This window comes from Pithys albifrons, chromosome 3 (genome assembly GCF_047495875.1).
Source record: "Pithys albifrons albifrons isolate INPA30051 chromosome 3, PitAlb_v1, whole genome shotgun sequence".
NCBI classification, from domain to species: Eukaryota; Metazoa; Chordata; class Aves; order Passeriformes; family Thamnophilidae; genus Pithys; species Pithys albifrons.
In genome coordinates, this window is record NC_092460.1 from 58,738,919 (window position 1) to 58,756,205 (window position 17,287).

General features: G+C 36.3%; 1 protein-coding gene across 1 annotated transcript in view; it reads left to right on the forward strand.

Moving 5' to 3' along the window:
- Nucleotides 1-293: 293 nt before the first annotated feature.
- MGAT4C (MGAT4 family member C) overlaps nucleotides 294-17,287 on the forward strand; it is a 134,837-nt gene continuing 117,843 nt past the window's right edge. The window contains exon 1 of the mRNA XM_071549942.1: nucleotides 294-442. The gene's annotated coding sequence lies outside the window, so the exon portion shown is untranslated. The remainder of the gene's footprint in view (nucleotides 443-17,287) is intronic.

Genomic DNA, 17,287 nt, shown 5'->3' on the forward strand with positions numbered 1-17,287 from the left:
TTCTACTAGGGAAAGACAGAAAAAAAAAAAAAAAGGCAAAAAAATGCAGAGTGGGGGGAAGGGAAAAAAAGAACGAAAAAAATGAAAGGAGAAAAAAAAAGAGGAAAAAAATAGAAAGACCCCCCCACCTGTGTGCATGTATCTAATGAATAGACAGACACCTTTCAGTCGGCGGCCGGCAGTTTAGGGTTAAGGGCCGGTCCAGGTGAGGGAAGCCAATGAGCGCTCGCCCGGGGCTGTGCCTGACATCATCCCGCCGGGGAGCGCCCAGCCCGGCCGGGGCAGCGCCTGCAGCCGCCCAGCCCCGCCGTGATGGATGTTTATAGCTCTTCCGTGAAAGCCAATTATCTCGCTTTTGTGTGAGGCCCAGGGATCGCTCAGGCTGCCTGCTCGCACACGCCACTGCTGGATCGAGCTGAAGCAATTGTTTTCCTTGTGTCTGGTAAGAGTCTGCTCTGGTTTGCCTTCTTTTTCAGCATAAAGGTGATGCGCCTAACCTGGGAGGGTAATTGCTTTCATAGTTCAGAGGCTTGTACGCCTATATTATGTAAAAAAGCAGCTTTTTACTGGCAAAAAAAAAGAGATCCTTTAGAAAGGGAATGCTTTTAAAGGAAAAACAAGTCTGTGTCTAACAAACTCTACAATATGGAAATAAATAGTCTGCATGTTTATGCTGCTCTTAAGGTGAACTAAAGAGTTACAAGGCTGACATGAGCATCTCACGGAACAGTCATTTATTATCTCTATTTTTCCTTTCTTTTCCTTTAACACCTGTCTTTGTCCTTTAAAATCTAGCTTTTGGTGATGGGGAAAAAATGGGGAGATTTAAGAAGAGGGAATTTAATAATGTAACAACTTTAAAAATGTTTTGGAATACTTTTTCAGATATAAATCAAAACCTGTGAAGAATAATACCAAGATGTTGAAGTTTCCAGTTCTGGAATTAGTACTAGTTACTTTGTTTTGCTGATTTCTGTGTTCTAAAGTGTTAAGAAACTGAGTCAAAGATTAAAATTGTTCAATATACAATATGCTAGTAGTAAAACAAAACACAGTTTTTTGTTTGTTTGTATATTTTTTCCGTTAACGTTCTGTAGCTCATCTTAAAAAACGTTTCATTCTAGAGAGACAGGTATATGAGTGTGTACACAGAGACTGAAGAACAGGTGTTTATACCTTTTGCATTGTTAGCATCTATCTTTGTGGTTTGCACAGAGAGAGGAGGGAGACAGAAAGGATTCTGCTTGTGTAACTTCCTAATTTTGCAACAGAATAAGTACATTTAAAAGCTTCTGAACCCATGTGGATTTAAGAGATTAGAAGTGACACTGACATTGACAAATCAGATGCAATAAAGAATTTAATTGACTGAAGGAGTTCAGGGGCTGCTGTATGAAGAATCTAATAACCAGTTTAACTAGTCAAGTAGTGTACCTAATAGGAAATAATAAATAGCAAGTTCCAGTTAATTTAAAAGCTTGATGACATTTACTTTATTGTGATTAGAATTTACTAAGCCACTTAAGAACTCTCTGTATTTATTTCAGTAATCCATGATTCTACAATCTATGACTATACAATACAAAGTTTTAAATAATGACATATGTAGTGAGTATCAAAATTGAGATATGTTGTCATTCAATCTAGCTATGACTAGTTCTGCTGTAATCACTGTTAGAAGAATAATCTTTATTTTCATCTCAAACATCACTTAAGATGGTAGCACTTCTCAAATGTGTTACACTTTTGTGCTCTTTATTAGTTCAGTCCTGTCTATGCAGCTCTTAGCATTTACCATTGTTAATTCAGCTCTGGATATTAACATGCCAAACAACCTCAAGGTTCTCTTAAACTGATGTATCTATAATATGGATGGGGTTAGAAGAACATATTTTTGTTAAGGTGAAACCTTTGTTATGCTTTTTACTAACAAATTCTAATCCAAAGGTGAGATGACCATGGCCTATAAGGGGGAGGAGTATCTAACATTTTACTGCCTTACCCTTCTTGCTTAGGTCATTCTTCAACTTAAATTTATCTTATGCTAAACTTGAAGCTGTGCCTTAAACACTTTTTAATTAAAAAAGAGTGTTTTTCACCTCTCCCTCTGTGTTACATACCTACACACTGCATAGGTCCATGTCCTTTATCTGCTTCATTACTAGGCTTCATGTCAGATCTCACAATATTTCTGTTCCTACTCAGTTTAGCCAAATTTCAAATATAAATAAATTACTGTTGTTTCCTCTAAAATACAGGATGACACATATAACATAAATATATCACTTGATTGCTACATGCTTACAATGTTCTGATCCAAAGCATTCAAAGACTCCTTTTAATAAATGTGTTCCTCTATGTACCAATGTACGTTGTTCTATGAGATAGTAATCGTGGACCTAAGCAAGCCAAGGAAACCCAATGCTATGATAATCCAAACAGATAGCAATTAACTTCTCACAGGAAATGAGACCTTCTACTTCAGTAGATCTTTCAATGATCTTTCAAAAGGAAAAAAATAATTTCTGGTAGATCATTTTATGGGGGAAATATGGGTGGAGTTAATTCTTATTTTCAATCAGAAACTAAGTTTAATAGAAAAAATAAGAAAAACATCTTTTTGGATAGAATACTGTTGTAATCTATATTTCTTTAAAATAATAAAGATAACTACAATAATGCTGGCACAAGGATTGCATAGCAGATTGCCCATTGGTCTGGAAAAGAGTCCTTCTTGTCCTATACTTGATCATACTCCATAAAGTCCATATTCCATCAATGACCCACTGCATTAAAGGAAGAATTAGCATGAGGCTGCTTGATTGTATGCATAGGTCATTTTGTTTGTCTGATTTTCTATGAGTGAGTCAACTTGTACATTTTCACAATGACATCAGGTAATAACCCTTACAATGAAGATTTGAGTCATTCCTCCTACACAAGGTATTTGCTTTTGTCAGATAATTTTGAGCAAAGTGACAAAAGGATTTTGGTGTTTTGGTATTTTTAAATTTCAATGCATTTAGTATTTCTTAAAGGAAATAAAGGTGTCGGCTAGGCAGTAATATGATAATAACATCAATTGCTGAAAAAGTATCATATCACCAGTAGTAAAAGTGTGAACTAATAATAATTCTTCTTCCTCTATAATTGGCAAAGAAATATTATCCTTAGAAAATACAAATTAAAGAAGTATTGTAATAACATATTTTGTATCCAGTTTCAGTAAGGACATGAGAGAAAGGAGCTTTTTCATACTCCAAGATTTGGTCCATGGGAAATGTTTTTGTTTTATCTAAGATAGATTACAAAGAGGCTCCTCTAGGATCCTCGAGATGATAAAAACAGACTCAAAACCTTGTGCTGCAACCATCCTCATTGTTCATCACTGAAGTCCTTTACATGTTACGGTGCCAGATGAGACTCGAGTCTGTTGTGTTCTCTTAGATTTTCTCTCCTTGTATTCCATTCCCCAAGTCAAAACAAAATGAAACAAAAAAAAACAAAAGAAAACAAGAAAATCCTTTTCACCTATATAGTGATAAGGAGATTTTGTATGCTTTTCTAAATTATTATTATTTATTTTTAATTTCTCTCTTACCAGAGCCAAAAGCAACAGAAATTGCAAAGACTATTTCTAATGTGGGAGAAGTGAGACACAGGTTTGCATCTGTCCCTCAAAATAGTTGTTTTCCTTTGGAAAGAAATCCAGACATACAGACTTGCAGAACCCACCTTGTGTGTTCTCCAATAGGTTGCCTATCTGAATGATGAAAGGACCAGTAATGTAAATCATGCATTTTTCAGACAGTGCAAACACTGACAACTTTTTTTTTTTCTGTTTCATTTTGAGTCTGAAATGAAGTCCAGTGGATGTTTTGGTACCCAATAAAGATTGCCTTAAAGAAGACCATGGTCAAGAATTTACATTTTAAGGTAGTTTTGTAACTCCAGTCTAGATCTTTTCCCCACATATAGCATGGTGCTTTTTTAGCTATAATTATATGTTTCCACACAGGAGTGTGATGCTGTGAACACATAGAATCAATCCTACATGGTTTAGTGAGAGTGATATCAGTTTGGACTAATTTTAGCAAAGTTTGGCCATACATACATACAATTTTAGCCAGGAAGGCTCCTCTTATAATCTGTGGAGAGAAAGAGGCATCTCTGAAAAAGAATTCATCTCATGATTTAGATATTTATTTTGGATAGATGAGCTAAACCGCTCTCTGGAGAGGGAAAGGTCACTCCATATAGACAACCTATTGAATACTTCCAATTGTGTCAAATTTCCTGTTTTTAAATATTGTCTAATTAAGATATTTTAGATTTCTGTAGTAGTAGTAAATCCCAAAAGTAGCATAAATAATAAATGAACACAAAAATAATTATACTCATTATTTGCTGTACGTTAGAGTCAGTTACTGATTTCTGGAATAGATGGTCTCTGGACTTCATCTCTGCAGTGGCAGGGCTGCTGAACACAGTACTTGGTGCAAGACTTTGAGGTTCCACAGATATTTTCTGGCAGTCTGGTATTTGCACGAAATGTAAAAGTTTGGGAAATACAGATCCATGGCTGGCAACAGGGGGAAGCATGCTCCATCTTTTACATTGATTCAAAGACTGTCTCTCATGCTTAAGATTATTCCTATTCCTGTCTCTGACCATTTGTTTACCTGGTCTCAGAATCATTGGAGACTCAACCTATTGCTCACATGCACTGCATATTTTCTAAGTATTACAACTTGGCTAAATCTGTTTGGGTTTTTTTGTTTGGGTTTGTTTTTTTTGTTTGGGTTTGAGTTTTTTTGTTTGGGTTTGGGTTTTTTTGTTTGGGTTTGGGTTTTTTTGTTTGGGTTTTGTTGTTTTGTTGGGTTTTTTTTCTCTCTTTCCCTAGAAGACAGAGATATCACACACATTTTTTTCTCCTGACAGTCTTCAGGTCCCTGCACTAACATCAGGGACTCCTTAGACATTCAGAGTATTGAGAATGGACAAAGAAATGTCACTTGTCTAGTGTTATTCTTTGACAACAGTATCAGGTGTCTGAAATCTATACTTTCAGGACAAATGCTCAGTGTCCATAATGATAAACAGGAGTTTCTCCTATCATCCTTTTAGGATCAGCCTCTGTGAAGGAGTTCTTAAGCAATCTTATAAACAGTATGATATTTTCCTTTCCCCCAATGCATTACAGAGCCCAGATTATGTAATCCAGTAGATCCTTCATCGGACTGGTGATTTTGGTTGAAAAATTTGGTTGCAGTTTAAAAATACAAGCATGTAAAATAGTAAGAATATATCAAACAAACTTGCACCATTCCTTATGGTCTTAGGGATCTGAGAATTCCTGGATACAAAGTATTAATGTTTTATATATTAACTATCAGAATCGATCTCTTCATAAACTTTGAATTTTAGGATCTCAACTTTTTTAGAATGTTAACTAATTGAGAACTGAAGGGTTGAAATGGAAAGACAGAAGGTGGAAATGTACTTTCAACATAGAAAAATTAGAAAACATTGTAAAAAATCCCCAAAGTTCTCCTATCCCTGGTTTATAAATTTAACAATTAAATAAAATATTGTGATCAAAATTTCAAAGAATAAGAAGATTTACTGTTTTCTGAATGAAACATAATCTAAATAATCTATTGCAATCTATCATCATGGAATATTACATTATCACTTGCAAATGAGAAGTACAGCTTTCATAGTTGCCAACCTGTACTTATCCACATCTGATGGTCCCCATTAATTTTTAACAATTGTCCTGTCACCAGATCAGTGAGCTGTAGAAAATCCTGTGGAGATGTCACATTCCTTGATGATTGCAGTTAATGCTGCTGCCCCTCTGAATCAGCATGAAATGTAGACAATTTTATGATTGAATCTGCAATTTGGGATTTTATAATGCTATTTATAGTATTGCTAATGGACTGTAGCACTGACAAGGGGTGTATTGAAGTCATTCTCTGTTACCCTTGTTTTCAGTTGTAGAGTCAGAACAGACATCTGGATCCTACATTTCAGTAACTAGACAGAAAATAACAGCGCAAAGACATCATGACTTTCACTGCTGAAAGATTTAATAGCCTTGTTTTTTGTTTATTTGTGGGTTTTTTTAATGTCTGTGGGGGGTTTTTTAACCCATCTTCTTTCTAAGAAAAAGGAGCAAATTATTTTGATCTAGTTTCTAGAAAGTCAGTTGCAGTCACATGGTTAAATGAAAGGAAATTTAGTGACATCTCAAGAAAGTAAAGTTGAACTAAACAAAAAACAGTAGTACATGGGTTTTAAACTTAACATTACTGTATTAGCAAAATGAGATTTTCAATTTTTATCAAAATACTTCAGAAAACACTGCCTCAATTCTGAAATAGAATGGTTTACTTCCAAGTCCTCATTTTGTTTCCAAACCCAGCCCCTAAAATGTGTGCTATCTAGTTTGTTTTAATTTCAACCTAAAAAAACGGTTATGTGCTATGAAAACCAATATCTGGCAAGAAGTTTCCTCAAGTTAATAATGTTAGAATACTTAGGAGATAGCCTGATTTTTATTCCTCTCTGAAAGTGTTTCTGAATCTTATCATGCCCAATAGCTTCAAAATTATCAAGAACCCTATTAATGCTGCAGTTCCCATTATTGCTGCTGAAACCAATGTGTAAAAATAATAAGAATTACAGCATCTTGCTTCATTATTTCATCTTAAACTTCTCATAAACCACAGGGAGGCAAAAAACAACAGCAACAGTAAAGTATATTAATGATCCCTGGAAACAGTGCTTGATTTCCTATGGGTTTGTGTCCCTTAATTAATTAACTACTTTAGTGAGTTATACTAAGATTTCTTTTTATCTGTCCATATGCTTGTAGAAATTAAGTCATCCTTCTCCCTGCAGGACTTGCAAATACTGGCTTGTGCCAACTCATTAGGACCAAGCACCATCACTAGCATACTGGGAGAGCCATGTTTTCTCACTTCCTCCAATGCAGAGCACAGGGAGTAAGAGATGGGTATACTCTGAACTGCTTTAACTGGCACTAGAGAATTGTCTAACTTTGGTGTCCATCTTACATTCAAAAGTTGTTCTGTTGGGAATTGTGTTTAAATTTATGGACACTAGAATTGTATAACTAAAGTTCTGAGAACTTTCCTCTATTGAGGAAATCACTGGGAAATGGATGTGTCCTCTTCCATAAGGATGCTGGGAAGCAGCTGAAAATTTGCAGGTTTTAGAACAGCAGTATAGAATGAACCACAGAAGTATTACATTTCATAGACACTGTGTGATGAGGACACAATCTGTAAAGTATGTTCATGCTAAGCATTTCATCTGTACTCTAGTACATCTTTTGAGGTTTTACAGTTAGTGTTTCCTATGTAGTAATTTAGCTTGCATGACTATGATTTAGTAAGACATTGAAGCACGCTCTTTATAAATCCTTTTTTATGGGTTCTCAGAAGTACCAGTAATTCATTGAAATCATTCCAAACAAGTAAAACTTCTGAAGGCTGTAGTTATCTAAAAAGCTTAATTTCTTTGTTTGGTTTAGTAAAAAAATTCTAAAAGGGATAAGTTTCATTCCCAGTTTGTTAATTGTTTCTCCCTGGTATCTGACAGAGACCTTTAGGCTGCTTCTAAAGTAGAAGTAAAGAAAATAGGCAGACGCAAATCCTCATAGGGCTTGTTAACTTCCTTCCTGTGACAGACAGAGAGAGGAGGTATCTCCTTCTTGTATACCTGCTGTGAATTCCCTCCTGGGTCTCATGATGTTCCACCATGGCACCACAGTAGGCTCTCTGAGCTCCAGGAGAACTACACTAAAAGAAATAGTTACATTGACTTTGCTATGAGTTTCAGAAATTCAGGAGTCACAAAGGACTGTGACAGAAAATTATAATATCATTATATGAACAACTATTCTTAATCATACAGATAATAGGAGAAAATTGATTAGGTTCCACCTTCTCAATGCCTCCAAATTCATTCAGAGACTAAAAATCCATGCATTTTTACTAAAATCACTCTTTCTTTCCAGACAGCCTTACTTATTTTTAGTTATTTGGTTGCATTAGAAAACTTACTTTTAATGTATTCATTTATTAAATAGTTCATTAATTAAAAGGGTTTTTTCCCCCTCGGTCTCATATAGTATGCTCTATAGTGGGTCCCAGGGACCATACTGCTTTTAAGCCACTCTGTTCCTGTATTTAAACAAAATGACAGGAATCTTGAAATTAAATCACACATTAAACTCTTGAGTTCTAGGCAGTCTTCAGTCTGAAGGAGCTGAAACCTCTGTGGTTGTATTTATGGTACCATATCACAAACACTGCCACAGAGCTCTTCTCAGCCAGCCATTTGAATCTAGGACACTGTGCAGTCATAGGAATCCATGAATAGACGCATACTGGTTATGTAGGAAATCAAATAGCATTATAGTTGTAGTACTCTGATGAAAGACAAATGCTGGATTATTTTTGAATTTTGTCCAGTGACTGTTATACAGACAATTTGGAGTTGGCTGCAGAACCAGAGCAGTATGTTCCAAAGAACATACTGCATAGAAGATGCATTCCCTGGTGCACACTGTAGGCTGTGTGTGTACATCATGGCCATGTCCTCTTTTCCCTTTGGGATGAGAACCCCAGACCTCTGCATTCTTCGTTCCCCACTGAAGGAAAGACCATGTGACCCACTGTGCACTCCAACAGCTATTCAGATCTGGATGACTGGAAACTAGGGCAGTGATGCAAAGCACAGACTGCCCCACAGGGAGACATGATTCTGTTTGTACACGGCCTGGTGTGGGTCTGTGCTCAGCATATGAACTTCCTTAATAATCACTCAAAGACACTTTACTGCGACATATAGGGCATCTAACATGGGCAATCATCATTGCTTACTAATCACCTGTATTTTTTGTGTTCTAATTCTTAAACTTACTGACTTATGCACTATGAGAAATCTAACCCAGAGAACATATTAATCTTCCTCACTCTTTCAATGTTTTGATGTCACTTTTAAAGTCTTTGCATAAATCACAAAAAGGTACTTTTAGTAGTTTATTTGGTGCAAGTTCTCCTACACTGTTCTGTCTTCCTTACCTGTAGGTCTACTTTACTACTCTTTAGATCTTAAGATCAAAGAACAACATTATTCTGTGAAGTACAGAACAAATGAAGAGAGTTTTAAGATATTTGGTGTGGTGTATTTCCCTTAGTAAAGATTTGTGATTCCACTAGTCATCTGCAGAATGGCATAGGGACAAGCCTTTGGTACAGAGGAAAGATCATTAATTCTCATATATTTCCTTAAGAAATTTTTGTCAGAGAAAACCCTTAAGTTCTAACTAAATGTGAAGATTTCCTAAAATGTTTGTCTCTTTGGAAAGAAATTGGGTGATGATATACTAACCAGAATGCTTTGTGAGGTGATTATATTTCAGATTTTTGAGTAGAAACAAATTGGTGCTGGGTTATGAGGGGAAAAAAAAACCATCTCTTTTTGCTTCACCTAACTTCACTTTTATTGAAGGTGTAGACTGTGAAAAGCAACATCCTCTTTCTGCAATATGAAACCATTTTTGCCCTTCGACTTAATGCTTCTTTGGCCAATGTCAGTGTATGCACTTTCTTAATATCTCTATCCTTGCAGTCCTGTGGCCAAAATTTGTAAGTTTAGAGTTCCAGATTCTTGACAATTATAGACTTCAAATTTACTTTTTTAACTCCCCATTGATTTCCTGTACAGGTTTTCTATTGCCTGAAGTCCACTTCTAGCCTAGAAAGCCAATCGTATCCTGCATAAAAAGAAATGTGGCCAGCAGGTTGAGGGAGGTGATTTTCCTCGCTCCATTCTGCTCTTGAGACTCCCACCTGGAGTATGGCATCCAGCTCTGGTGTCTCTAGAACAAGAAAAGACATGGACTGGCTGGAGTAGGCCTAGAGGAGGGCTATGAAGATGGTCAAAGTGCTGGAGCACCTCTTCTGAGAAGAGTGGCTGGAAAAGCTGGGGTTATTCAGCCCTGAAGAAAAGAAAGTTCATCATAGGACTCATTGCAACCTTCCAGTACATAAAGGGGGCTTATGAGAAAGATGGGAAAAGTTTTTACCAAGGTCTGTAGTGACAGGACAAATGGAAAAGGAAAAATATTTAGATGAACATAAGGAAAATTCTTTACATTAAGGGTGGTGAGACACTGAAAGGGGTTGCCCAGAGAAGTTCTAGATGTTAGATGCTCCACATCCCTGGAATCATTCAAGGCCAGGTTGGATGGGACATTGATCAACCTGATCTATTGAATGATGCTTCTTCCTATGGCAGGGGATTTGGACTAAGTGAACTTGAAAGGGCTCTTTCAAAGCAAACCATTCTATGATTCTGTAGTTTTTTGAGTGTTTCTAGCTGCTTCAATGAAAGCTCATTGGACTAAAGACACATACTCTGAGATTAATAGTTTTAAAATTACATCTTTTAATGAGCCACCACTAACACACTTGCAAGCATGTTTCGGGTTTTTTCAATAATTCTCTGTTCCACTCATTCCACAGTATTAACAAATTATTGCAAGTATTTCTTCAAGATACTAAAATGATCACACAATTATGATTATAATGTTTGCCTGTCAGATTCCAATGAAGGGTCACAAGGATGATTAAGTGAATGGAGCATCTCGCCAATGAGGAAAGGCTGAAGAGCTAGAACTGTTCAGCCTGCAGAAGAGAAGGCCTGGGGGGATCTCATTGATGTGTACAAGTACTGGAAGGGAAGATACAAAGAGAACAGGGAAAGTGTCTTTTCGGTGGTGCCCGGTGACAGAACCAGAGGCAAAGGGCACAAATCCAAACACAAGAGGTTCCCCCTGAACATTAGGAAACACTTTTGTTCTGTGAGTGTGACTGAGCACATGCTGCCAGTTGACATTTGTGAATCTGCTTCCTTGGAGATATTCAGACACTAGCTGGACATGATCCTGAGCACCCTGCTTCATGGTTCTGGTTGAACAGCCTTTGGTTGTCCCTTGCAACCGCAAGTCTTACAAGATTTCTGGATTCTTAATCTTTTGAGTACCCCTTAAGACCACTTTTGTTTTTTGCTTTGGGCAAAAAATTAGAAAAATAATAAAAATTATTAAGCATGAAGAACTGAGGTGAGACCAGATGCTCCAGTGTGTTGGGTCCAACCTTAACCTATGATTCTGTGATTCTGTAATACTTTAAACTGATAGAAATCCAGGGCAGTTGCTCAAAGCTACACAGCTTCAAGCTCTATGGTTTACCTCCTGCAGCTGTACAAAGCCCACTGATTTTGTGGACAGAAAGGATCTAATAATTGGTAGGTGGACCAGTGGCAATATGTGAGAGGTGATGCTCTTTCCCTGATCATTTAGGACGGGTATGACCCACACACTCAGTGCTTCTTTCATGGCCTGAGTTTCCCTACGTCCAGATGCCGGGTGCTGTAGGTTCTAGTCCTGAGGACTTCACTGGCACTGTCCAAGCTCGCTTGGCCATGGCAGATGGACCTCAGGACTTCAACGGTGGGGCCAGTTCTGCGCACGCTGAGCCTCACCTAAAAATCCACTGTGCAGGCTGGAAGGGCACACCCACATGGGGACAGCCCTTCCCAAATCTTCATTCGCGAAGCCGAGCCACACACAGATTTTTTCAGGGAATGCATGCATCCATATGCAGCCTGGAAGTGCTACTTATTTCTTACATTGACTGATTTAGTCAATAATATTTTAGATTTGCTGATAAACAACTGAAGATTCTTCTCATGATCAGCAAGCAATCACTCGGAGCCAAGAAACTTGACAAACATTTGTTTCATTCAGTACTTGTGCTCTGAGCAGCAGTGTATAAGCCAAACCTTTGTCTTGCACAATGACTGACTGCAAATCACTCACATCAACTCTTCTTAAGTTTTTGATTCACCTACTCTTTTTTTATTTTCTTCATGTTTTCTAAAACCTTACTTTTTTGTCATAAATAGAATCCATTAAAATGCAGAAAACAAAAAAGACAAGAACAATGACTGGTAAGTATAGTTTACTTTCTTAAAAGCAACTCAATGTAAACATTAATTATACTCTAACAGTAAATAGAAGATTGTATGTTTTATAATGAAGTGATAATATGAATATAAGACCTTGAAAAAACTTGCTTTGAAGAACTTGTTTAAAGAAAAATAAAGTTGATGCTGTTATTATTACTTTTTTTTTTCATTCTGATTTGATTTGGTTATTAGTGAGGTAATTCAGGCAGTCTGGGAAGAGTTTTGTTGATGTTGCTTTCCAGTTCAATGCCAGTTTGCAGAGGTGATAGCTCTTTGGTGGCCCAATGAGGACCAGCTTTAGTAATATGGAGAAGTATTTTTGTAGCACTGTCTGTCTACTTTTGGAACAGCAAGATTTGATAGGTTTTGTAAGATATTAGGTGAAATCTACATTTCAAATTTCATCACAAGTATCATTACAATATACCTTCAGGTTTACAAAAATAATTTGGTCATCTGAAAATACTGCCTATATAATGCCAATTTTTGTGCTAATATGAGTTTCCAGCTGCGTAAAGCAGAAGTATAGGTAAATTCAATTTAACATGCCCAGAGGCACAGACTTACATACTCCTTTCTGAAACTAATCAGTTATTCATTCATGAATCTCATTTTCCTCACTCATATTTACATACTTTGCACTTCAACCTTACACTGTCTTAACTTCTAAAATTCGGTATTCAGCTATAACAGTGAAAAATATTTGATTGATATCTAAGATACCCCAAATAAGCTATTTGTAGTTCATTTTCTACCTCAAAGAGAAGCTGCTTCCCAAAGAGAACTAGTATTACTTGGCTCCTATTTATGACACATTCTCACATCTTCCACACCTCCTAATATTTTTTTTAACTTTTTGCCAGCTCTAATAGAGAAAAGCGAAGTTTAGATAAGAACACTTCAAGATCTGTGGAAATTAATTGCAGGATACAAAGATTCTGAAAGAAAGGCAGAAAAACCTCATTGTGCATTGACTGGCAGAAGCCAAATGCACAGTTAACAGGTGCAGGCTGGCTGATGAGGTGGTGTGCCTAAAGCTTCTTTCTGCCTCATGGCTAGCAGTGATGTCACAAGTGTCCACTTCATGTGGAGATGATTTAACAAAGAAAAGATACACATCTATAGGGAAGAGTTTTCATAAGTTCTGTGCCAAGAACAAACTTTTCCTGCTAAGCATTCTTGCTAATCTGTGATTATTCTAAGCATATTTTTTTAACTTGGATTTCTTCACCAATGTTTTGATACTCCTCTTTCTTCCTTCCGCTTTGCTTCATCACTCCTAACTTTGCTCTTCACCATTTTATCTCCTACTTAGTCATATTTGTTCCTGTTTCTTCACTCCTGGTGATGATATCTGTAAATTATTCTAGTTTTTTCAGCTTGCAACATGGGGACCTACAGGTGGTTCACAGATGTCAGAAAATGGTATATCAGACGCTGAGTTGTTTTCTTTAATCAGACACATTTACACACAGATTCAAGTAAAGAAGCAAACCAGAGAAGGTCTGACAACCTAGTTACCAGACTGCATTGTATATAATTTGTTGATTTTTTTCATCCTTGTAGAATTCCTATTGAAGATCTCATTTGACCTGGAGTTACAGACAGTAATTTTAATCTCACATACTATCATAGTTTTTCAGTGCACTCATACTGTTAACAGCCTAGGGCATTCTGGACGAGTTTCTAACATTCTGTCTATGTTCCATCTACCAAAGAATATGTAATATAAGACAGTGTTATGGGTTCACCTAGGTGGGCCTAGATTTGGGCTCTGAAGTCTGGACTAGGCCGAAGCTATCAGCTGACTAGAGCTGGGCTGAGCTGACAGCTGACCTCTTCTAGCCAGTAAGTTTGTATTCCATACCACATTATGACATCATCTCCAGGGAAGTAGGAACCAGTGTGGGAGTGGTTAAGGCAGTCGCTTCTCGGCCCTCCTCTTGGGAGGACGCATGATGCTGTCCCGGGGGGATGGAGAGAACCAGGCCCACCACTGGCTCACAGGGTACCTCAGGAAAGTAAAATGTGTTGTTCTGGGTCTCTCCTTTCTGCTTGGGTTTGTCTCCCTGGGGAATAAGCTTCTTCTTAAGTAATGTGTAGTTAGGACAGTAGAATTTGTGTGTTCGTTAAGAAGTTGAGGTGGGGAACTTGTTGTTGCAGACTTGTGTGAGTGTATATTTGTACTCTCTTCTAATTGTTATTGTCTCTTTCTTTCTGTGAAAAATATATGTAGATTTAGTATAAATGCAGTTTGAAGTGGTTTTTTTTCTTTCCCCTCTCTTTTCCTCCCTTTCCCTGGTGTTAGGAGGGAGGCTTTTCTCTCTGTGCTTGGGAGGGTTGGCAGTTGCTTATCTCAAACCAAGACAGACAGAATCACCTGTGGATCCTCTTCCAATGTTTTAAACTTCTAGGAATCAGGTTTTATATTTGGATTGAATTTTTTTAATCATCCCTGCTCCATATGATTTCTTATTATTTTTTATTATTTTAGTACTTCAGTTGCATTATGGTCTTTGCAGGCTGAGAGAAATCAGGTGTCTATGTAGTACTGTTTATACTATGCTATAAGCTAAGCAAAATCCACATGGGTTTCTTGGTGCTGGGAAGTAATTTCTGACTTAAGGTAGTTACAACAGTTACAACAGTCAAGACATAACCATCTCAACATGGTCATTAGGCTTTGGGTTGTTTTTTTTTTTTGATTGATTAAATAAGATGGAAATTTTACTTTATTAAATTTTAACCTTTGTATCATGGCTAGTAGTATGCAGCTACCTTGATTTAATAGTGGAATTATAAACTTATCTCTAGTTCAGTAGGGATTGAAAAACCTATTTCAGGAAAGCTCAAACCTCTCAAAATTCATTGCTATCACATTTCACAATTGGACTGAACTTTAAGACATTTGTAACACATTGTAAATAGTGAAGTGAAATCTGATCTGCACTTCAGAGTGACTATTAAAATTAATGAAGCTGAAAATTTTGTGAGCAAGAGTGTAATTTTTCCAAGTGTTCCAATGAATACAAACCTTTTTCTTTTGAGAGTTTAAGAACTGAGGTATGACTTAAATGTGTACAAACAAGCACAATACCTTTCTACTTATTAAACGTAATTTAGAACTGAGTTCTTTTCTGACTCCTGAATATTAGATTCATTATGCCAGGCAAATGAAAGCAGAATATGTATTCAATCAATGCTCAAATATAAATAAGAGGCTATAGACTCTATTTAAATGGGAAGATTTGATCATTTTATCAGCACATGATGAAAATAAAACAGAATTTGGCAGTTGAAGTCAAATTCTGCTTCCATTGGAAATTAACTCCAGCACAAGATTTTTTTTCTTTATAAGGCAACTTTTTGTATACCAGAGAAGTTAAAGAACATCTTTTTCTGACCTCTTTCACAGAGTAAAAGCAGTGAAACAAATTGTAGTATACAGGGTTTGGACTGCAGGTTGAAATTCTTGAATCAATGAATTTTCCACTTAGTAGCATAGTCTACATTCTTACTGCAGTTGCAACTAGTGTATTTTTGTTAAATTTCCAACTCTTGAGTGCTGCAAGTGTTCTTGAGATTAATAATTAAATGTTTATGGGCTGGAGGATATCCTAGTACAAATATTATAGATTATGTGGATGATAAGGACATTCTTCTTAGGAACTTCTAATTTAGAGTGTCATTTTGCAAGAAAATTCATTTTAGCTATATCAGTTAGAGGTTTAAATTCAATGAGAAATATAGAAATGCTTGTACTGCTCATGTAGCTAGTATCTCATTAGCTAACATACTTCCATTGACTTTAATTTGGGAGTTGGGCTATTCAATTTGGCATTACCTATGAAGTTATTTAAACTAAAATTGAATTTGACTATAGGAATCCATTATGTTCTTCTTTTTCTCTACTGAGTTTGGATCATTTCATTGTCTGTTTTGGTTTCCATATACTCTCTCTCTCAGTCAGATACAACATACAAGAAAATAGAATGCCTCAGAAGTGCTTAGTAAGGCTGTATTCTCTTTCACCATCTACACATACATATAGAGGAACAGTTTCTTTCTGTCTTAACTCAGTGCAAATAATCTCAAAATAGATTTGTTTTTCTGGTACTAGGTAAAAAAATAGACCTTAGCTGCTTTGGAAACATGGACATATTTGTTCAATATCTGACAAACAGCAGAGAGTAAATTTCGGGTATGGACACTTGCTCCTGTGCAGAACTGACATTTGAGATGGTAATGGGTTCTGTAACATCATCCTTTTTTTCATCTAAATTTTAAATATATAGCTGGACAATAAAAATAACACAGTAATTAATATTGAAAAAACCAAAATAAAAGAAATATTATTCTTTAATAGTTTGAAAACCAAAAGTTCTGTCTTTAATGAATTCATTAACTCTAAACTGCACATCAAAAAGGTTTTTCTTCCTCTTAAAAAAAGTCATCCAAGGCATCCAAGTCTGTGACCTGTTGTAATAAAAGCTCAACTGATATTGTTGGAAGAAGTGAAAACTTGGATCAGAATATGATTGATTTTTGCCTTAGAAATGTCTGCTGATATGTTTCTAAATCTTATCACATATTGGAAGAGAACAGTTAATTGAATGGATCAAGAGAGTTCTCAATTATCCAACCTCACCATTCTGTGTAGGAGCTACATTAATTAAGACTTTGGTGGGGGTGAGAAAAGAAGGAATATTCATTTTGGTTTTGAGATGGAAAAATGGCAGTTATTTGTCTTGGTAAGTAAGGAAAATGGTTTTCTGAGCGTCACGATTACAGAACTATCTTTCTACTAAAACGTTCTAAGAGTGTACTGTTTTCTTTGAATTAAAGCAATTATGTCTTTCATGGGTCCCAACACCAAGTTCAGTAATGATGGCCTCACTCAAGACAACTTGAATTTCAACTCTAGTCTTTATTAGTGCAATAATCAATTCTGTCATTTGATAACTGAGTGAACTTGGTGTGTGTCTTACCCAGGACTGAGTTGCTTTATGTATAAAGTGGAGTTAATATTCTGGATTTATGTGAATGTTTCAAGAAATAAATAAATATCTGACTAATGTTCTGTGCAACATAAAAAGAAATTGCTGTGTAGTAAATAATGTTATTACTCTTTGGCCATATTACATAACAAAATAGGAAAGTAAGAATGAAAGTCTGTCTTCAAAATTCCATCTAAATTGGTTTTGATTACTTGCTT